The 22,273-nt window shown below is 45.2% G+C and overlaps 5 pseudogenes; all 5 read right to left on the bottom strand.

Annotated features, from left to right (window-relative positions):
• Window positions 1-1,723: 1,723 nt before the first annotated feature.
• LOC144609095 (UDP-glucuronosyltransferase 2C1 pseudogene) lies at window positions 1,724-3,324 on the bottom strand (annotated as a pseudogene).
• Window positions 3,325-7,308: 3,984 nt separating this feature from the next.
• Window positions 7,309-8,908, bottom strand: LOC144609099 (UDP-glucuronosyltransferase 2A1 pseudogene; annotated as a pseudogene).
• Window positions 8,909-15,128: 6,220 nt separating this feature from the next.
• On the bottom strand, window positions 15,129-15,808 carry LOC144609105 (thioredoxin domain-containing protein 9 pseudogene; annotated as a pseudogene).
• A 1,487-nt stretch (window positions 15,809-17,295) lies between these two features.
• LOC144609100 (UDP-glucuronosyltransferase 2A1 pseudogene) lies at window positions 17,296-18,886 on the bottom strand (annotated as a pseudogene).
• A 1,538-nt stretch (window positions 18,887-20,424) lies between these two features.
• LOC144609104 (thioredoxin domain-containing protein 9 pseudogene) lies at window positions 20,425-21,102 on the bottom strand (annotated as a pseudogene).
• Window positions 21,103-22,273: the final 1,171 nt, after the last annotated feature.

The raw sequence follows: 22,273 nt of genomic DNA, 5'->3' as shown, positions 1-22,273 counted from the left end.
CTTGGCCACATTTAGATTATTGTGTGCATTTCTGGTCACCACATTACATAAAGGATATGGAGGAGAGTGGAGAGTGAAGAGTGCCCTGTGACACGGTTCTCTCCAGGTGCTCTAGTGTCCTCCAACCCTCCAAATGCAGGCTCGATGTTAATTGTCTTTGGTTAAAAATGTGTACATTGTCCCTAATGTGTAGGATAATGCCAGTCTGGGGTCTGGGAAGGGTTCCTACTAGAAACGTCACCTAATCTTTTTCTCCATTGATGCTGCGTGACCCGCTGAGTTACTCCAGTATTTTGTGTCTATCTAGTGTACGGAGTGATCGCTGGTTGGCGCGGACTCAGTGGGCCAAAAGGTCTGTTTCTCTAAAGAGTAAAGGAGGCTCACTGAGATATTTTCTGACAATAATGGGGTACTGGAAGGAAGGCAAACATGCTGACAGACGGAGAGTGAGGGTTGGCATGATTGACTGGAAGAGAGAATAGTGCAGTAAAGGTCCAAACTGTCAGTGAACCCCAAAGGTTTGTGGCCAGATAACAAAAGGTAACCTAATTGTGAATAACTGTCAGTAAACTTTGCGGATTGCGAATGACACAAAGCTGGGTGGCAGTGTGAACAGCGAAGAGGATGTTAAGAGGTTGCAGGGTGATCTTGACAGGTTGAGTTAGTGGGCAGATGCGTGGCAGATGCAGTATAATATAGATAAATGTGAGGTTATCCACTTTGGCGGCACAAACAAGGAGGCAGATTATTATCTCAATAGTGTCAGGTTAGGTAAGGGGGAAGTGTAGCGAGTCCTGGGTGTCCTTGTACACCAGTCACTGAAATGTAGCGTGCAGGTACAGCAGGCAGTGAAGAAAGCTAATGGCATGTTGGCCTTCATAATGAGAGGATTTCAGTATAGGAGTAAAGAGGTTCTGCAGTTGTATAGGAGCCTGGTAAGACCACATCTGGAGTATTGTGTACAGTTTTGGTTTCCTAATTTGAGGAAGGCTATCCTTGAAATTGAGGCAGTGCAGCGTAGGTTCACGAGATTGATCCCTGGGATGGCGGGTCTGTCATATGAGGAAAGATTGAATAGACTAGGCTTGTATTCACTGGAGTTTACAAGGATGAGAGGGGATCTAATAGAGACATATAAGATTATAAAAGGACTGGACAAGTTAGATGCAGGAAAGATGTTGGGCGAGTCCAGAACAGTCTGAGAATAAAGGGGAGGCCATTTACAACTGAGGTGAGAAGCAACTTTTTCACCCAGAGAGTTGTGAATTTGTGGAATTCTCTGCCACAGAGGGCAGTGGAGGCCAAATCACTGGATAGAGTTAAGAGAGAGTTAGATTCCTCTGGGGGCTAGTGGAATTAAGGGATATATGGGGAGAAGCCAGGCACGGGTTATTGATTATGGATGATCAGCCATGATCACAATGAATGGCGTTGTTGGCTCAAAGGGCCGAATGGCCTCCTCCTGCACATATTTTCTATGTTTCTATGTAACTTAAGGCATAAGTTTAGGTGAAGGTGCTTCAATGTAAAATGTGTTTCAGCGACTTATGATTTTCATCTGCATATCAATGCACAAAGGTTATTATTTCACCAACCTATCTGGCTTTTATTAGCAGTCTTTGGTAAGTTCATGTTTTGAGGAAAGGAGACTCCGTGGATCAAATGCATGAAAAACTTTATTTGATTAATTTCAAAGAGCAAAATATACCAATGAAAGAAAATCTCACTCCGTCTTTTGCTTTTTCCCACAGACAACACGACAAAGTTTCTTCAGTGTTCCAACCACCAGCACAGTGAGCAGGAGTAACACAGTCAACAGAAAGATCATCACATCTACACAATAGTAAGCGTACCAGGGGAGTCGGTGGGATTCTGGGTGCAAATGCCCCGCTCCTTTGTGTCGGGCAACGTACTCAACCCAGAAAACGGCTCTCTCTATTGGCGACTCTGGCTGGTCCCGATGGAGAGCGGAGAGTCTCTTCATGTTGTCACCATATGATGTGCCGTTTATCACCTCGTTGAGTGCCTGCAACAGATCTGTGGAGTGCATGGTTGCAACGTTGATCACTTTTGCTGCACCTCGAGATGCGAGTCTGACTACATTGTCAAACTGGTCAAAAACCAGAGGCATGCCGACCACTGGCACCCCATGGTAGATGGCTTCGTAAAGGCCATTGGCGCCTCCGTGTGAAACAAAGGCTCGTGTGTTGGGGTGACCTAGCAGGTCGTTCTGAGGGATCCATTTTGCCAGCAGTGTATTATTCCCTATGTTGGGAGGGGTCTCACCATCATAGCTCCAGATAACCTTCTGGGGGATTTGAGCAAATGCTTCTGCTATCTTCATTGTAAAGAGTGGATAGTGGAGCCCAATGACATGACAACAATTCCGTGCTTCCCTGAGCTTTGGACAAACTCCTCAAACTCTGCCGTCAGAGGCCGTGCTGGTTTACACTGGACGCCTCCGGTGTACACAATGTTTGGCATGGTGGGTCTTGGGAATTCAAACACAAAATCCACCGTCATCAGCCACACATCAGCTCTGAGGAGAATCGACTTGATGTCCGTGTCTGGTCCCAGATACCGACGGCAGATGTCATTATAAAGTGGGTAGATCAAAAACTCTAAAATAAAGTGTTGAATGACACTGTTAATTACATTTCATGTTCTTTGGAGAAAATCCATTTTGGCCGTGAGCTGTGAGCCAGGAAGTGGGATATAGGAAGGTGGTGACGGGGCAGTGAGAGCATGGGCATCCCCCATCATGTGCGATCGAAGGAAGTACACCATCGGCACTTTTAAATAATACGCAAGCATTGGCCCAGTAGCAAATATAGGGTCTGTGAGTATTAGGTCAAAGTTTGCATCTTCAAATTGATTCAACAAGGTCTTGTTTTCAAAAATCGCCATGTTGAAATGTTGATACAGTCTATGGTAATTGTAAATCGCTTTAACCATTAGATTTAGGAACATAATTTTCCCCCAGACTGTGTGACTATTCTGTAACATGTCAAGTGACATTCGCACAAGTTTTTCCATCACTTCTTTCATTGGAAATTCATCAGTGTTTCCTTGTGCTTGAACTGTGACGGTTTGATACAGATCGGGACTCTCTTTGATGAACCAGTTTACGGAGTAACAAAGCACAGTGATGCTGTGGCCACGAAGGTTCAGCTCTTCGATTAGAATTTTCATATTGATCCAGTGACTTCCATCAACAGGCACCGCCAATATTCTAGCTGCCTTGGTAATTGGACAAGACAGGGCAAACATGATACCAAGCACAAATGTGACCTTTACTCTGCTTTTCCATCCAAGACCACCCATGTTGAGGAAAGATGATCACACTGATCCTGTGGTAGAATTGACCAGAAGTGATGGTATGTGACAAACATTGGCAAAAGGAGAATAAAGACACAAAGTGCTGGAGTACTTCAGAGAAGTAACTGATCACTTCAGGGATAGATTCCATGTTTTTCAAAAATTCACGGGGCAGAATTAGGGAGAGGCAGAATTTAAAAATTCACGGGGCAGGCAGATACTATGGGTCTGCCAGGGCAGCGCTGTTTGTGGATTTTTGAATGAACAGACACAAAATGCTGGAGTAACTCAGCGGGACAGGCAGCATCTCTGGAGAGAAGGAATGGGTGACGTTTCTGGGTCGAGACACTTCAGACTGAGAGGGAGCACTTCACCTCCCCCTCCCATTCTCAGTCTGACCTTTCTGTCATGGACCTCCTCCGCTGTCATAGTGAGGCCCACCGGAAATTGGAGGAACAGCACCTCATATTTCGCTTGGGCAGCTTGCAGCCCAGCGGTATGAACATTGACTTCTCTAACTTTAGATAGTTCCTCTGTTCCTCTCTTGCTCTCCCCTTCCCAGATCTCCCACTATCTTCCTGTCTCCACCTATATCCTTCTTTGTCCCGCCCCCCTGACATCAGTCTGAAGAAGGGTCTCGACCCTAAATGTCACCCATTCCTTCTCTCCAGACATGCTGCCTGACCCGCTGTTACTCTAGCATTTAGTGTTACCTTCGATGTTCAAGCATCTGCAGTTATTTTCCTACACAAAAGTAAAAACACAGTCAAATGGGACAAGAGTGGAATATTGGATTTGGAATATTGACTATTGAGGGAAATCTGGGGAGTATTGGGGAGTGTTTGTATGGAGAATACAAAATATATGTGATGAGATAATTTCGAGTATGAAAACAATTGGCGATAAACCGAGATACGAGAGAAAACAAGAGAACGAACTTTGCATGAAAAAATAAGCTCTCGGCAAGTTTGTTCAAGATTTAAAATAATTAAATTTTGCGATCCGTTGCCCAAACTGTAACTAGAAAGCACGCAATGCACGATAGAGGAGAATTTGGAAGTGTTTTCAACTTACATACCTTGGGTATCAGTGAATTCGATGTAATCTGAATGTCAGAGAGTTGTGACTGCGTTGGGACTTGAACCCGCGGCTTCAGCGCCTTCACCCGCTGCTGAATAACCAGTGAAACAATCTCCTTCACTGGAGCCTGGGACTCTGCGACCGCTTCCAGTCTCCACAAGAAAACAAAACGCCGTCTCCCTCACACCTTGCCCACTTGCCCGCGAGTAACACAGGAAAATACTTACGGACAAATATAACACCAACGTGCCCGCCCCCAAGCTGAATATTTAAATAACCGCAAGTATGAAAGTTCATTTGGTAAATACAATCGCGATGGAAGTTTCCTTTCAATGTCGCTGAAATTTCAATCAAGGGAAAATGATCAACAATTTTCAGTTGATTGGGACAAAGTCTAAGAAGAGCTTTGGTTGTGTAATGTTCGCTTTGATGAATTTATTTTTCATTCCGTGCTACATAATATATTTTATTGGCAATATGTTTTTGTTGGCAAGGACAATTTCAATAGACAACAGGTGCAGGAGTAGGCCATTCGGCCCCTCTAGCCAGCACCGCCACTCAATGTGATCATGGCTGATCATTCAGTTGGCTCGTTGCCTGAGAGTCAACACAAAGTTTAACCTCCTGAATGTTACCCTGGACTTCCCGGAAATCAAACTGATGAAGCGATTTTTACATTTCCTTTATAAAAATATTGATGAACCAGATGGATTTTCTAACAACCCAGAGACTTTATAGGTTTTACATTCAAACGTTGCTTCGCAGTAGAGAGTCGTGGTGGAAGAGTTTTTGTTTTGACTGGGGCACTGTGACCAGTGTTGTTCCACCGGGGTCAGTGCTGGGACCTTTGTTGTTTGTGAATAAAAAATGATTTGGATATATACATGATTTGAGTTTATAGGTGATTTGGTGCGTTGATTTGTAAGTTTGCAGACAACACTAAAATTGACAGTTTACAAACCCAGCGGTATGAGTATTTTAATTTAATTTAGTGTAGACATACAGTGCGGAAACAGGCCCTTCGGCCCACTGAGTCAGCGCCGACTCGCGATATCGACACACGAGGGACAATTGACAAATTTTACCGAAGCCAATTAAACCACAAACCTGTACATCTTTGGAATGTAGGAGGAAACCGGAGCACCCGGAGAAAACCCACGTGGTCAGAGGGAGAACGAAGAAACCACACATACAGAACCCGTAGTCAGTATCAAACCCGGGTGTCTGGCGCCGTAAGGCAGCAACTCAACCGCTACGTCACCTATTAATATTGATTTACCTAATGCGAACGGAAATTTTAAAGGTGGAGAATGGCAGATTCGTGATTAGTACGGGTGCCTGGGTATTGGGGAGGAGGCAGGAGAATGGGGCTGTGATGGGAGAATAGATCAGTCATGATTGAATGGCGGAGAAGTTCAATGGGTCAAATGGCTGAAGTCTGCTCCGATAACTTATGAACTTATGAACACCTTTTTCTATTGTTAAATTGTGGTTAGTTTTCTCGTTGATCTATAGTTTAGCTGCCTGGTCGGTCGATGCATGCTGCATTCTGACAAACACCTTTCGCAGTTTACATGACGGTTACAACTCTTGTCATCAACACTGTCCTTCCCCCTCTACTCGTCGCCAATCAGTGGTGCAGCAGGTAGACCTGGTATCGCACAGCGCCGGAAACCCAGGTTGGAACCTGACCTCGGGTGCCACCTGTGTGGAGTTTGCACATTTGCCCTGTCACCACATGGGTTACGTCCGGGTGCTCCGGTTTCCTCGCACATCCCAACGATGTGTGGGTTTGTAGGTTAAATTGGCCTCTGTAAGTTGCCCCATTTGCAGTTGTGTAGGGAGTGGATGAGAAAGGGGGATAACATAGAACTAGTGTGAATGGGTGATCGATGGTCGTCGTGGACGACCCTTCGGCCACTGAGTCCGCGCCGACGAAGGGCCTGTTTCCATGCTGAATTTTTAAACATAAATTAAAGTTCCATAAGACCGTCTGAGATAACGTTTGTGTAGGATAGTGTTATTGTGCGGAGATCGCTGGTCGGCGTGGACTCAGTGGGCATTGCGTACAGAAAGTTTCAACTCATTTTGTATATAACTCTGTCTTGGCCACATTTAGATTATTGTGTGCATTTCTGTTCACCACATTACATAGAGAAGATGGAGGCCTTCGAAAGAGTGAAGAGTGCGCCTTGACACGGTTTTCACAAGGTGCTCCGGTTTCCTCCAACCCTCCAAATACAGGCTTGTAGGTTAATTGGCTTTGGTTAAAAAATTGCATATTACATAGAAACATAGAAACGTATTGTCCCTAATGTGTCGGATAATGCTAGTATGGGGGTTTGGGAACGGTTCCTACTAGAAACGTCACCTAATCTTTTTCTCCAGTGATGCTGCGTGACCCATTGAGTTACTCGAACATTTTGTGTCCATCTCGATCGCTGGTCGGCGCGCACTCAGTGGGCCAAAGGGTCTGTTTCCGCGATGTATCTCTAAAGCCTGAAGGAGACTCACTGTGATACTTCATGACAATAATGGGGTACTGGAATGAAGGCAAACGTGCTGACAGATTGAGGGTGAGGGTTGGAATGATTGCCTGTAAGAGAGAATAGTGCAGTAAAGGTCCACTCTGTCAGTGAATCCCAAAGGTTTGTGGCCAGATAACAAAAGGTGACCTAATTGTGAATAACTGTCAGTAAACTTAAGGCTTCACTAAAATGTGGTTCAGCTATTTACACTAATCATCTGCATATCAATGCACCAAGGTTATTATTTCACTAACCTATCTGGCTTTTATTAGCACCCTTTGCTAAGTTCACGTTTTGTGGAAAGGAGACCCTGTGGATCAAATGCATGAAAAACTTTATTTTATTAATTTGAAAGCACAAAATATACCAATGGAAAAAAATCTCACTCCGACTTTTGCTTTTTCCTACAAACAACACGACAAAGTTTCTTCAGTGTTCCAACCACCAGCACAGTGAGCAGGAGTAAACACAGACAACAGAAAGATCATCACATCTACACAATAGTAAGCGTACCAGGGGAGTCGGTGGGATTCTGGGTGCAAATGCCCCGCTCCTTTGTGGCGGGCAACGTACTCAACCCAGAAAACGGCTCCCTCCATTGGCGACTCTGACTGGTCCCGATGGAGAGCGGAGAGTCTCTTCATGTTGTCACCATATGATGTGCCGTTTATCACCTCGTTGAGTGCCTGCAACAGATCTGTGGAGTGCATGGTTGCAACGTTGATCACTTTTGCTGCACCTCGAGATGCGAGTCTGACTACATTGTCAAACTGGTCAAAAAGCAGAGGCATGCCGACCACTGGCACCCCATGGTAGATGGCTTCGTAAATGCCATTGGTGCCTCCGTGTGAAACAAAGGCTCGTGTGTTGGGGTGACCCGGCAGGTCGTTCTGAGGGATCCATTTTGCCAGCAGTGTATTATTCCCTATGTTGGGTGGGGTCTCGCCATCATATCTCCAGATAACCTTCTGGGGGAATTGAGATAAAGATTCTGCTATTTTCATTGTAATCTCCATTGGCAAGTATTTGATGATAGTTCCCAATGACATGACAACAAGTCCGTGCTTCCCTGAGCTTTGGACCATCTCCTGAAACTCTGCCGCCAGTGGCCGTGCTGGTTTACACTGGAAGCCTCCGATGTACACAATGTTTGGCATGGTGGGTCTTGGGAATTCAAACACAAAATCCACCCTCATCAACCACACATCAGCTCTGAGGAGAATCGACTTGAAGTTCGTGTCTGGTCCCAGATACCGATGGCAGAATTCATTATAAAGCGGGTAGATCAAAACCTCTACGATCAGTAGCTCATTAAGAGATTGCAGGACATTTTGTGTTCTTTGGAGAAAATTCATGTTGTCTGTGAAACTTGAGCCAGTGAGTGGGATGTAGGAAGGTGGTGAGGGGGCAGTGAGTAAATGGCCTTCTCCACCAACCAGCCATCGAACGTTGTACACCAGTGGCACTTTTAAATAATAAGCAAGCATTGGACCCGTTCCAAATACCGGATCTGTAAGTAATAACTCAAAATTTGCATTTTTGAGTTGGTTCAACAAGCTGTTGTTTTCGAATATTGCTTTGTTAAATTCTTTCACCCACTGATGGTACTCAAATATAAACCTAAACATTTCATATTGGAGATTAATTTTGCCCCAGACTGTCGAGCCTTTCTGTAAGTTTTCCAATGTCTTTTGTATAATATTTTCCATCACGTTGTAATTTTCAGATCCTCTTGGCATGTCAATCATAATGGATTGATACAAGTCTGGGCTCTCTTTGATATACCAGGACGTTGACTGACTGAGCACAGTGATGCTGTGGCCACGAAGGAGCAGCTCTTCTATCAGTATTTTCATATTGATCCAGTGACTCCCATCAACGGGCACGACCAATATTCTAGCTGCTCGGATAATCGGAGAAGACAAGGTGATGGTGACGCAAAGAACAAATGCAACTCTGCCTTTCCATCCAGGATTACCCATGCTGGAAATCGATAATTGCACCGATCCTGTTGTAGAATTGATCAGATATGTCTGTAAGCAACAAACATTGGCAAAAAAGAAAATTTAGTAACAGCTGTGCTTTTTCTTGACATTACATTAACCAAATCAAATGTGTGTCATAGAATCACACAGTGTGGAAACCGGCCCTTCGGTCCAACTTGCCCACACCGAACAACTGCACTGGTCCCACCTGCCTGCATTTGGCCCATATCCCTCTACAACACAATACAATACAATATCTTTATTGTCATTGTACAAGTACAAGGAGATTAAGAATGCCACTTCCATATCAATGCTATAAAATAAATAAATAAATCGCGGCGAAAATGAAAACAACAAGGGGGGAGGGGGGGAAGGAAACAAGGTAAAGTGCAAAAAATGTTCATGCAGTTGTGCCAGATGACCCTGGGAGCAGAGACAGAACATGGCGGGCTCTCAGCTGGTCCGATTCAGAGCAGCTCTAGCTCTCTGTAGGAATAAAGCTGTTCCTTAGTCTGGAGGTGCGGGCGTAGAAGGCCATGTAAGGTTTGCCAGATGGAAGTAGTTCAAACAGATGGTGTCATGGGTGTGTGGAGTCCTTGTAGATGCTGGTGGCTTTCCTGAGGCAGCGGGCATTGTAGATATCCTCCAGGGCTGGCAGCTGTATCCCAATGATCTTCTGCGCTCTGCAGACGACCCGCTGAAGAGCTCTCCTATCCGCTGCCATGTAGCTGAGATACCACACATAGATGCCGTATGTCAGTGTGCTCTCTGTGGTGCAGCGGTAGAAGGTCATCTGTAACTGTTGGGGCGGACCGGCCTTTTTCAGCATTCTCAGCAAAAACAGCCGTTGCTGTGCTTTCTTGACCAGCGCAGTGGTGTTAGTGGACCATGTGAGGTCCTCTGAAATGTGTGTGCCCAGAAACCTGAATCTGGACACTCTCACCACTCTGTCCCCGTTAATGAAGACTGGAGCATATTCCGCCTTCTGTGACATTCTAAAGTTGATAATTAGCTCCTTGGTCTTAATTGTGTTTAGGGGCAGGTTGTTCTCTGAGCACCAGCTCGCCAGGTTCTGCACTTCCACTCAGTCATCTGCAAATTTGACGATGGTGTTGTTGGCGAATGCAGGAACACAGTCATGTGTGAAGAGGGAGTAGAGGATGGGGCTCAGTACATAGAAACATTGAAACATAGAAAATAGGTGCAGGAGTAGGCCATTCGGCCCTTCGAGCCTGCACCGCCATTCAATATGATCATGGCAGATCATTCAGCTCAGTAGCCTGTACCTGCCTTCTCTCCATACCTCCTGATCCCTTTAGCAAAAAGGGCCACATCTAACTCCCTCTTAAATATAGCCAATGAACTGGCCTCAACTACCTTCTGTGGCAGAGAATTCCACAGACTCACCACTCTCTGTGTGAAGAAATGTTTTCTCATCTCGGTCCTAAAAGACTTCCCCCTTATCCTTAAGCTGTGATCCCTGGTTCTGGACTCCCCCAACATCGGGAACAATCTTCCCGCATCTAGCCTCTCCAAACCCTTAAGAATTTGTACACAACCTTTTAGTGTGCCGGTACTCAGGGTGGTGGTGGAGGACCATTTTCACTGCCTGAGGTCGTTCCGTCAAGTTAGGAAGAGGGGATGTTCAACGAGATCTGGGCGTCCTAGTGCATCAGTCACTGAAAGGAAGCATGCAGGTACAGCAGGCAGTGAAGAAAGCCAATGGAATGTTGGCCTTCGTAAAAGGAGGAGTTGAGTATAGGAGCAAAGAGGTCCTTCTACAGTTGTACCGGGCCCTGGTGAGACCGCACCTGGAGTACTGTGTGCAGTTTTGGTCTCCAAATTTGAGGAAGGATATTCTTGCTATTGAGGGCGTGCAGCGTAGGTTCACTAGGTTGATTCCCGGAATGGCGGGACTGTCGTATGTTGAAAGGCTGGAGCAATTAGGCTTGTATACACTGGAATTTAGAAGGATGAGGGGGGATCTTATTGAAACATATAAGATAATTAGGGGATTGGACACATTAGAGGCAGAAAACATGTTCCCAATGTTGGGGGAGTCCAGAACAAGGGGCCACAGTTTAAGAATAAGGGGTAGGCCATTTAGAACGGAGATGAGGAAGAACTTTTTCAGTCAGAGAGTGGTGAAGGTGTGGAATTCTCTGCCTCAGAAGGCAGTGGAGGCCAGTTCGTTGGATGCTTTCAAGAGAGAGCTGGATAGAGCTCTTAAGGATAGCAGAGTGAGGGGGTATGGGGAGAAGGCAGGAATGGGGTACTGATTGAGAGTGATCAGCCATGATCGCATTGAATGGCGGTGCTGGCTCGAAGGGCTGGATGGCCTACTCCTGCACCTATTGTCTATTGTCTATTGAAATTCAGGATCCAATTGCATATTGACGAGCTGAGGCCTAGCTGGTGGAGTTTGGAGGTGAGCTTGGTGGGGATGACTGTGTTGAAGGCAGAGCTATATTCAAAAATAGCATCCTCACGTACGTGCCCTGTCTCTCCAGGTGAGTCAGGACGGTATGAAGAGCCAGAGAGATGGCGTCCTCTGTGGGTCTATTTGCTCTGATCGAACTGATGTGGGTCCAGTGAGGCAGGGATGGTGGCTTTGATGTGGGAGAAGACCAACCTTTCAAAGCACTTCATAATTATCGGTGTGAGGGCAACCGGGCAGTTATCGTTCAGATTGGTGATGTTTGCCTTTTTCGGCACCGGCACTATGGTGGCTGACTTCAGGCACTTCGGGACAGTTGCCAGCGATAGAGACAGATTGAAGATCTTTGTCAATACCTCAGCAAGCTGGTCAACACAGTCCTTAAGTACCCGTCCTGGGACTCCGTCCAGGCCTGCAGCCTTGCGTGGGTTGATCCTCTGCAGCGCGCGCTGTGCATCATGTGTGCTCGGCGTGAGAACCAGTTCATCCTCCGAGGCCGGACTTTTTCCACTCATGGTGTTGTTGCCGGTTTCAAAGCGAGCAAAGAAGGCACAGCAACGACTGTTCTACCTAACAACACTGAAAAAGTCTGGTCTACCCCAACAGCTGCTGACGACCTTCTACCGCTGCGCCATAAAGAGCATCCTAACGCATGGCATCCCTGTGTGGTACCTCAGCTGCACGGAGGCAGAAAGGAAAGCTCTTCAGCGGGTAGTCCATAGAGCCCAGAGGGCCATCAGAACACAGCTACCAGTCTTGGAGGGCATCTACAACACACGATGCCTCAGAAAAGCCACCAGCATCCACAAAGACTCCTCACACCCCTGCAACAGTCTGTTCGAACTCCTTCCTTCCGGCAGACGATACAAGGCCTTCTACGCCCGCACCTCCAGACTCAGGAACAGCTTCATCCCCAGGGCCATAGCTGCTATGAACCGGTCCTGCTGAGCCGAATGGTCACATCGCAGCGTGATCCGGCACAGATCTATTTGCACTTTATTCTGTCTTAAAACTGTTACAATTTGTTTCGTTGGGTTGTGGTTGTTTAAATTAATTAAATTATTGCATCGTATGGGAGGCACATTCCCAATCTCGTTGTACCCCTGTACAATGACAATAAAGATATATTGTATTGTATTGTATTGTTGATATCACAAAATGCTGGAGTAACTCAGCGGGTCAGGCAGCATCTCATGAGAGAAGGAATGGGTGACGTTTCGGGTCGAGACCCTTCTTCAGAAGGTGTTGAGCTCGTTGGCCAGTGTGACATCACTGTGGGGGTAGGCAGGATTGCTCTTGTAATCAGTGATATCCCTGATGCCTTGCCACATGCTTCTGGTGTCAGTGCTGTCGAAGTGGTCTTCCACGCGTTGCCTGTGGAGGTCTTTCGCGATAGGCCCTGCCTCAGTGACCTGCTCCGGCAATTTGTGCTTGAGGTGCATTCATATTCTAATTTGGATGTCATGCAAATATGAATTGGGGCGGTAGAGTTGCTGCCTTACAGTGCCAGAGACTCAGGCTCAATCCTTATCACGAGTACTTTCTGTACAGATTTGATACGTTCTCCACCTGACGTGTGTGGGTTTCCTCCGGGTGCTCCGGTTTCCTTCCACTTTCCAAATATATACGGGTTTGTAGGTTAATAGGCTTGGGTAAAAATTATAAATTATCCCTAGTGTATGACAATGTTAGTGTGCGGGGATCGCTGGTCGGCGCGGACTAGTGGCCTGAAGGGCCTGTTTCTGCTCTATGTCTCTAAACTAAACTACATCAAATGTGTGCCTCAGGTCAATTCTCAGAGCGGAATTTGGATGACATGCAAATATGAATTGGAAGTGGGAATAGGCTTTTCCACTCAACCACTCAACCAGATGATGTTTCTAGTTCATGCTTTTGGCCGGTGTTCAAAGAGTGACAAGATAGAGTAGGAATAGGGAACTGCAACGTAATTTAAGGAACAAAGCTTTGCAATGCATAAGGCAGTGTATCAAGGAGTGTTGCATCAGTGAGCTCTGGCTCTGAAGACCCAACAGCAGTAAGTTCTAACAGAATGGACAGAACAGTGGGACAGCTGTAGTGCAGCAGCCTCTCAGCACTGGAGACCCCAGTTTGATCCTGACCTTGGGGTTGTTGTCTGTGTGGAGTTTGCACGTTCTCTCTGTAACCATGTGGCTTTCCTCTGGGAGCTCCAGTTTTCCTCCTAGATCCTAAGGAAATGCAGGTTTGTAAGTTAATTGGCCTTTGTACAATTGTCCTTAGTGTGTAGGGAGTGGATGTAAAAAACGTGATAACATGGGACTAGAGTGAACCTGTGATCAATAGCCAGCATGGACCTGATGAGCAGAAGGGCCCATTACGTTTCCATTACGTATCTTTCAATCAGTCAAGGAGCAGGACTTTGCAATGCACAGAGCCGTGGAACACGGAGTGATGGAATGATAAAGTCTAGGGTTACTTACCCAGAAGCAGCAAGTCCTTACAGAATGATTAGTCTGAGTCTGAAGAAGGTTTGCAGCTTGAAACATCATCCATCCTTTTTCTCCAGAGATGGTGCCTGACCCGCTGAGCTACTCCAGCATTTTGTCTCTAGCTTCACCTATGCATCAGAACAGTGTCATTCTTCTTGTATATATTACACATGCAGGCACCTTTTCAGGCACCATTGTTCAAAGTCCAAAGTCCGCTCAGCCCGCAAGCTCGGTGTTTAGTTTAGTTTAATTTAGAGATACAGCGTGGAAACAGGCCCTTCAGCCCACCGCGTCCGCGCCGACCAGCGATCCTGCACATTAATACTATCCTACACACACTAGGGACAAATTTCACGTAGACCAAGCCAATAAGCCTACTAACCTGTACGTCTTTGGAGTGTGGGAAGAAACCGAAGATCTCAGAGAAAACCCACGCTGGTCAAGGGGAGAACGTACAAACGCCGATCAGTGCTGGGACCTTTGTTGTTTGTGAATAAAAAATGATTTGGACATATAAATGATTTGAGTTTATAAATGATTTGGTGCGTTGATTAGTACGTTTGCAGACAACACAAAAATCGAACAGTTTATAAACCCTACAGTATGAGCATTTCAGTTTAGTTTAGTTTTGACATTCAGTGCGGAAACAGGCACATCGACCCATTGAGTCCGAGCCGACCAGAGATCATTGCACAATACCACTACTACACACTTGGGACAATTGGCCGTTTTTACGGAAGCCAATTAACTTACCATCCTGTACATCTTTGGAATGTAGGAGGAAACCGGAACACCCGGAGAAATCCCACGTGGTCACAGGGAGAACGTACAAACCACAGAGACAGAACCCGTAGTTAGTATCAAACACGGGTCTCTGGCGCTGTAAGGCAGCAAATCAACCGCTACGCCCTCTATTAATATTGATTTATCTAATCCGAATGGGTATTTTTAATGTGGAGAATGGCAGATTCTTGATTAATACGGGTGCCAGGGGTTTTGGGAAGAAGGCAGGAAAATGGGGCTATGAGGGGAAATAGATCAGTCATGATTGATGGTTCCAACCCTTGTCATCGACACTGTCCTCCCCCTCTACTCGTCGCTAATCAGTGGTGCAGAAGGTAGACCTGGTATCGCACAGCGCCGGAAACCCATGTTCGATCCTGACCTCTTTTTTTTATTTTCTTCTTTTTTTTCTTGTAATACTAATTTATTTTTTATTAGTCTATGAAAATTGATGAGTAACTACTGAAATTAAAGTTTAACAATGAATAAGAATAAAAGATTGTGCAGCTCAAGAAACATGCTTAACAATCTAATCATCATCTGAATCTGAATCATTGTTCTTTCTTCTAATTGTTCTTTTCTCCATCTTTGTGATACTTCCACTATTTCTTTGCGCCTGGAAAGGTGGTTCCATCAGATTTCCACTGTAGTTACATGATAGCAGCACAACCCAATCTCCATTCCAAAGTCTCCGTAGTGAAGTTATCAGTGCAACCAAGGTCATCAAACCCAACAACGTAATCTTTTGCTTTACCATCTTTCACCAGAACCATTGTTGGAACTATTTTGATTCGTAATTTCTCCGAAAGGAAAGGAGCTTTCTCTGCATTTAATTTAATGAACTTGGTTTCAACGTGCTTTTTAGCCAGAATAGTCAAGTGTTTGTCTACTCTCTTGCATCTAAATGTGGTATCTCTATAAAAATAGCACACCACATTTTTACTCTCCTTAACCTCTTGAAAAAAAATCATTTTCACTGTGAATTTCCCTGTATTCACCATGATCCTTTGAAAGCCATTCCTGCTTCTGATGTTGTGCTTTTTTCATTGATTCTAGCCTTCTTTCTCGAAGTTTCTCCAGTTCTTCTCCACCCATCTTTTCATATTTTTCAATCTCTGTATCTAGATGTTGTTCAACTATTTCTGTTGTTTGCAGCATTTGCTCCTCAATGACTTTGCTGAGCATAGCCACCGAGTGGTTACTTGCCATCCTTACCAATCAGAAATATATCTTCCAAAACTTGATCCCACTCGCAGCAACCTGACCTCGGGTGCCATCTGCGTGGAGTTTCCACATTCGTCCTGTAACCACATGGGTTTCGTCCAGGTGCTCCGGTTTCCTCGCACATCCTAAAGATGTGTGGGTATGTAGGTTAATAGGCCTCTGTAAGTTGCCCCATTTGCAGTTGTGTAGGGAGTGGATGAGAAAGTGGGATAACATAGAACTAGTGTGAATGGGTAATCGATGGTCGTCGTGGAAGTGGTGGGACGAAGGGCCTGTTTCCATGCTGATTTTTTTAACATAAATTAAAGTTCCATAAGACAATAGACAATAGAAAATAGGTGGAGGAGAAGGCCATTCGGTCCTTCGAGCCAGCACCGCCATTCAATGTGATCATGGCTGATCATTCTCAATCAGTACCCCGTTCCTGCCCTCTCCCCATACCCCCTGACTCCGCTATCCTTAAGAACTCTATCTAGCTCTCTCTTGAATGTATTCAGAGAATTGGCCCCCACTGCCCTCTGAGGCAGAGAATTCCACAGATTCACAACTCTCTGACTAAAAAAGTTTTTCCTCATCTCTGTTCTAAATTCTTATTCTTAAAAGACCTTCTGGGATAACGTTTGTGCAGGATATTATTATTGTGCGGAGATCGCTGGTCGGCGTGGACTCAGTGGGCATTGAGTACAGAAAGTTTCAATTCATTTTGTATATAACTCTGTCTTGGCCACATTTAGATTATTGTGTGCATTTCTGTTCACCACATTACATAAAGAAGATGGAGGCCTTGGAAAGAGTGAAGAGTGCGCCGTGACACGGTTTTCACATACAGGCTTGTAGGTTAATTGGCTTTGGTTAAAAAATTGCATATTACATAGAAACATATTGTCCCTAATGTGTCGGATAATGCTAGTATGGAGGTTTTTGGAACGGTTCCTACTAGAAACGTCACCTAATCTTTTTCTCCAGTGATGCTGCGTGACCCACTGAGTTACTCCAGCATTTTGTGTCTATCTCGATCGCTGGTCGGCGCGGACTCAATGGGCCGAAGGGTCTGTGTCCGCGTTGCATCTCTAAAGTCTGAAGGAGACTCACTGTGATACTTCATGACAATAATGGGGTACTGGAATGAAGGCAAACGTGCTGACAGATTGAGGGTGACTGGAAGAGAGAATAGTGCAGTAAACGTCCACTCTGTCAGTGAATCCCAAAGGTTTGTGGCCAGTTAACAAAAGGTAACCTAATTGTGAATAACTGTCAGTAAACTTAAGGCTTCACTAAAATGTGGTTCAGCTATTTACACTAATCATCTGCATATCAATGCACCAAGGTTATTATTTCACTAACCTATCTGGCTTTTATTAGCACCCTTTGCTAAGTTCATGTTTTGTGGAAAGGAGACCCCGTGGATCAAATGCACGAAAAACTTTATTTGATTAATTTGAAAGTACAAAATATACCAATGGAAAAAAATGTCACTCCGACTTTTGCTTTTTTCTACAAACAACACGACAAAGTTTCTTCAGTGTTCCAACCACCAGCACAATGAGCAGGAGTAACACAGACAACAGAAAGATCATCACATCTACACAATAGTAAGCATACCAGGGGAGTCGGTGGGATAGTGGGCGCAAATGCCCCGCTCCTTTGTGTCGGGCAACGTACTCAACCCAGAAAACGGCCCTCTCCATTGGCGACTCTGGTTGGTCCCGATGGACAGCGGAGAGTCTTTTCAAGTTGTCACCATAAGATGTGCCGTTTATCACCTCGTTGAGTGCCTGCAACAGATCTGTGGAGTGCATGGTTGCAACGTTGATCACTTTTGCTGCCCCTCGAGATGCGAGTCTGACTACATTGTCTACTGGTCAAAAAGCAGAGGCATGCCGACCACTGGCACCCCTTGGTAGATGGCTTCGTAAATGCCATTGGTGCCTCCGTGTGAAACAAAGGCTCGTGTGTTGGGGTGACCCAGCAGGTCGTTCTGAGGGATCCATTTTGCCAGCAGTGTATTATTCCCTATGTTGGGAGGGGTCTCGCCATCATATCTCCAGATAAACTTCTGGGGGATTTGAGATAAAGCTTCTGCTATTTTCATTGTAATCTCCATTGGCAAGGATCTGATGATAGTTCCCAATGACATGACAAGACCGTACTTCCCTGAGCTTTGGACCATCTCCTGAAACTCTGCCGCCAGAGGCCGTGCTGGTTTACACTGGAAGCCTCCGATGTACACAATGTTTGGCATGGTGGGTCTTGAGAATTCAAACACAAAATCCACCCTCATCAACCACACATCAGCTCTGAGGAGAATCGACTTGAAGTTCGTGTCTGGTCCCAGATACCGATGGCTGATTTCATTATAAAGCGGGTAGATCAAAAACTCTACGATCAATAGCTCATTAAGAGATTGCAGGACATTTTGTCTTCTTTGGAGAAAATTCATGTTGTCTGTGAAATTTGAGCCAGTGAGTGGGATGTAGGAAGGTGGTGAGGGGGCAGTGAGTAAATGGCCTTCTCCACCAACCAGCCATCGAACGTTGTACACCAGTGGCACTTTTAAATAATAGCAAGCATTGGACCCGTTCCAAATACCGGATCTGTAAGTAATAACTCAAAATTTGCATTTTTGAGTTGGTTCAACAAGCTGTTGTTTTCGAATATTGTTTTGTTAAACTTTCACCCACTGATGGTACACAAATATAAACCTAAGCATTTCATATTGGAGATTAATTTTGACCCAGACTGTCGAGCCTTTCTGTAAGTTTTCCAATGTCTTTTGTATAATATTCCCATCACGTTGTAATTTTCAGATCCTCTTGGCATGTCAATCATAATGGATTGATACAAGTCTGGGCTCTCTTTGATATACCAGGACGTTGACTGACTGAGCACAGTGATGCTGTGGCCACGAAGGAGCAGCTCTTCTATCAGTATTTTCATATTGATCCAGTGACTCCCATCAACGGGCACGACCAATATTCTAGCCGCTCGGATAATCGGAGAAGACAAGGTGATGGTGACGCAAAGAACAAATGCTACTCTGCCTGTCCAGCCAGGATTACCCATGCTGGAAATCGATAATTGCACCGATCCTGTTGTAGAATTGATCAGATATGTCTGTAAGCAACAAACATTGGCAAAATGAAAATTTAGTAACAGCTGTGCATTTTCTTGACATTACATTAACCAAATCAAATGTGTGTCATAGAATCACACAGTGTGGAAACAGGCCCTTTGGTCCAACCTGCCCACACCGACCAACTGCACTGGTCCCACCTGCCTGCATTTGGCCCATATCCCTCTACAATACAATACAATACAATACAATACAATATCTTTATTGTCATTGTACAAGTATAACGAGATTAAGAATGCCACTTCCATATCGATGCTATAAAATAAATAAATAAATCGCGGCGAAAATGAAAACAACAAGGGGGGAGGGCGGGAAGGAAACAAGGTAAAGTGGAAAAAATGTTCATGCAGTTGTGCCAGATGACCCTGGGGGCAGAGACAGAACATGGCGGGCTCTCAGCTGGTCCGATTCAGAGCAGCTCTAGCTCTCTGTAGGAATAAAGCTGTTCCTTAGTCTGGAAGTGCGGGCGTAGAAGGCCTTGTAAGGTTTGCCAGATGGAAGTAGTTCAAACAGATGGTGGCATGGGTGTGTGGAGTCCTTGTAGATGCTGGTGGCTTCCCTGAGGCAGCGGGCATTGTAGATATCCTCCAGGGCTGGCAGCTGTGTCCCAATGATCTTCAGCGCTCTGCAGATGACCCGCTGAAGACCTCTCCTATCCGCTGCCATGTAGCTGAGATAACACACATAGATGCCAGTATGTCAGTGTGCTCTCTGTGGTGCAGCGGTAGAATGGATCACTCAGAACGACCTGCTGGGTCACCCCAACACACGAGCCTTTGTTTCACACGGAGGCACCAATGGCATTTACGAAGCCATCTACCATGGGGTGCCAGTGGTCGGCATGCCTCTAATCTTTGACCAGTTTGACAATGTAGTCAGACTCAAATCTCGAGGGGCAGCAAAAGTGATCAACGTTGCAACCATGCACCCCACAGATCTGTTGCAGGCACTCAACGAGGTGATAAACGGCACATCTTATGGGGACAACATGAAGAGACTCTCCGCTTTCCATCGGGACCAGCCAGAGTCGCCAATGGAGAGAGCGATTTTCTGGGTTGAGTACGTTGCCCGACACAAAGGAGCGGGGCATTTGCACCCAGAATCCCACCGTGGAGAACGGCAGATTCTTGATTAATGCGGGTGCCAGGGGTTTTGGGGAGAAGGCAGGAGAATGGAGCTGTGAGGGGAAATAGATCAGTCATGGTTGATGGTTCCAACCCTTGTCATCGACACTGTCCTTCCCCCTCTACTCGTCACCTATCAGTGGTGCAGCAGGTAGATCTGGTATCACACAGCGCCGGAAACCCAGGTTCGATCCTGACCTCTTTTTTTTTTCTTTTTTTTTCTATATTGTAATAATAATTTATTTTTTATTAGTCTATGAAAATTGATGAGTAACTACTGAAATTAAAGTTTAACAATGAATAGGAATAAAAGATTCTGCAGCTCAAGAAACATGCTTAACAATCTAATCATCATCTGAATCTGAATCATTGTTCTTTCTTCTAATTGTACTTTTCTCCATCTTTGTGATACTTCCACTTTTTCTTTGCGCCTGGAAAGGTGGTTCGATCAGATTCCCACTGTAGTTACATGATGGCAGCACAACCCAATCTCCATTCCAAAGTCTCGGTAGTGAAGTTATCAGTGCAACCAAGGTCATCAAACCCAACAACGTAATCTTTTGCTTTACCATCTTTCACCAGAACCATTATTGCAATTATTTTGGTTCGTAATTTCTCCGAAAGGAAAGGAGCTTTCTCTGCATTAATGTAATGAACTTGGTTTCAACGTGCTTTTTAGCCATAATAGTCAAGTGTTTGTCTACTATCTTGCATCTAAATGTGGTATCTCTATAAAAATGGCACACCACATTTTTACTCTCCTTAATCTCTTGAAAAAAATCCTTTTCACTGTGAATTTCCCTGTATTCACCATGACCCTTTGAAAGCCATTCCTGCTTCTGATGTTGTGCTTTTTTCATTGATTCAAGCCTTCTTTCTCGAAGTTTCTCCAGTTCTTCTCCACCCATCTTTTCATAGTTTTCAATCTCTGTATCTAGACGTTGTTCAACTATTTCTGTTGTTTGCAGCATTTGCTGCTCAATTACTTTGCTGAGCATAGCCACCGAGTGGTTACTTGCCATCCTTACCAATCAGAAATATATCTTCCAAAACTTGATCCCACTCGCAGCAACCGGCCTCGGGTGCCATCTGCGTGGAGTTTGCACATTCGTCCTGTAACCACATGGGTTTCGTCCGGGTGCTCCGGTTTCCTCGCACATCCTAAAGATGTGTGGGTTTGTAGGTTAATAGGCCTCTGTAAGTTGCCCCATTTGCAGTTGTGTAGGGAGTGGATGAGAAAGTGGGATAACATAGAACTAGTGTGAATGGGTGACCGATGGTCGTCGGGGACGAGGTGGGACGAAGGGCCTGTTTCCATGCTGAATTTTTTAACATAAATTAAAGTTCCATAAGACCTTCTGGGATAACGTTTGTGTAGGATAGTGTTATTGCGCGGAGATCGCTGGTCAGCGTGGACTCAGTGGGCATTGAGTACAGAAAATTTCAATTCATTTTGTCTATAACTCTGTCTTGGCCACATTTAGATTATTGTGCGCATTTCTGTTCACCACATTACATAAAGAAGATGGAGGCCTTGGAAAGAGTGAAGAGTGCGCCGTGACACGGTTTTCACAATGTGCTCCGCATTTCCTCCAACCCTCCAAATACAGGCTTGTAGGTTAATTGGCTTTGGTAAAAAAAAATGCATATTACATAGAAACATATTGCCCTAATGTGTCGGATAATGCTAGTATGGGGGTGTGGGAACGGTTCCTACAAGAAACGTCACCTAATCTTTTTCTCCAGTGATGCTGCGTGACCCACTGAGTTACTCCAGCATTTTGAGTGTATCTCGATCGCTGGTCGGCGCGGACTCAGTGGGCCGAAGGGTCTGTTTCCGCGTTGTATCTCTAAAGCCTGAAGGAGACTCACTGTGATACTTCATGACGATAATGGGGTACTGGAATGAAGGCAAACGTGCTGACAGATTGAGAGTGAGGGTTGGCATGATTGACTGGAAGAGAGAATAGTGCAGTGAAGGTCCACTCTGTCAGTGAATCCCAAAGGTTTGTGGCCAGATAACAAAAGGTAACCTAATTGTGAATAAGTGTCAGTAAACTTAAGGCTTCACTAAAATGCGGTTCAGCTATTTACACTAATCATCTGCGTATCAATGCACTATGGTTGTGATTTCACCAACCTATCTGGCTTTTATTAGCACCATTTGCTAAGTTCATGTTTTGTGGAAAGGAG

This window comes from Rhinoraja longicauda, chromosome 33 (assembly GCF_053455715.1).
Source record: "Rhinoraja longicauda isolate Sanriku21f chromosome 33, sRhiLon1.1, whole genome shotgun sequence".
Lineage (NCBI taxonomy): Eukaryota > Metazoa > Chordata > Chondrichthyes > Rajiformes > Arhynchobatidae > Rhinoraja > Rhinoraja longicauda.
This window is presented reverse-complemented; position numbering and strand designations above follow the sequence as displayed.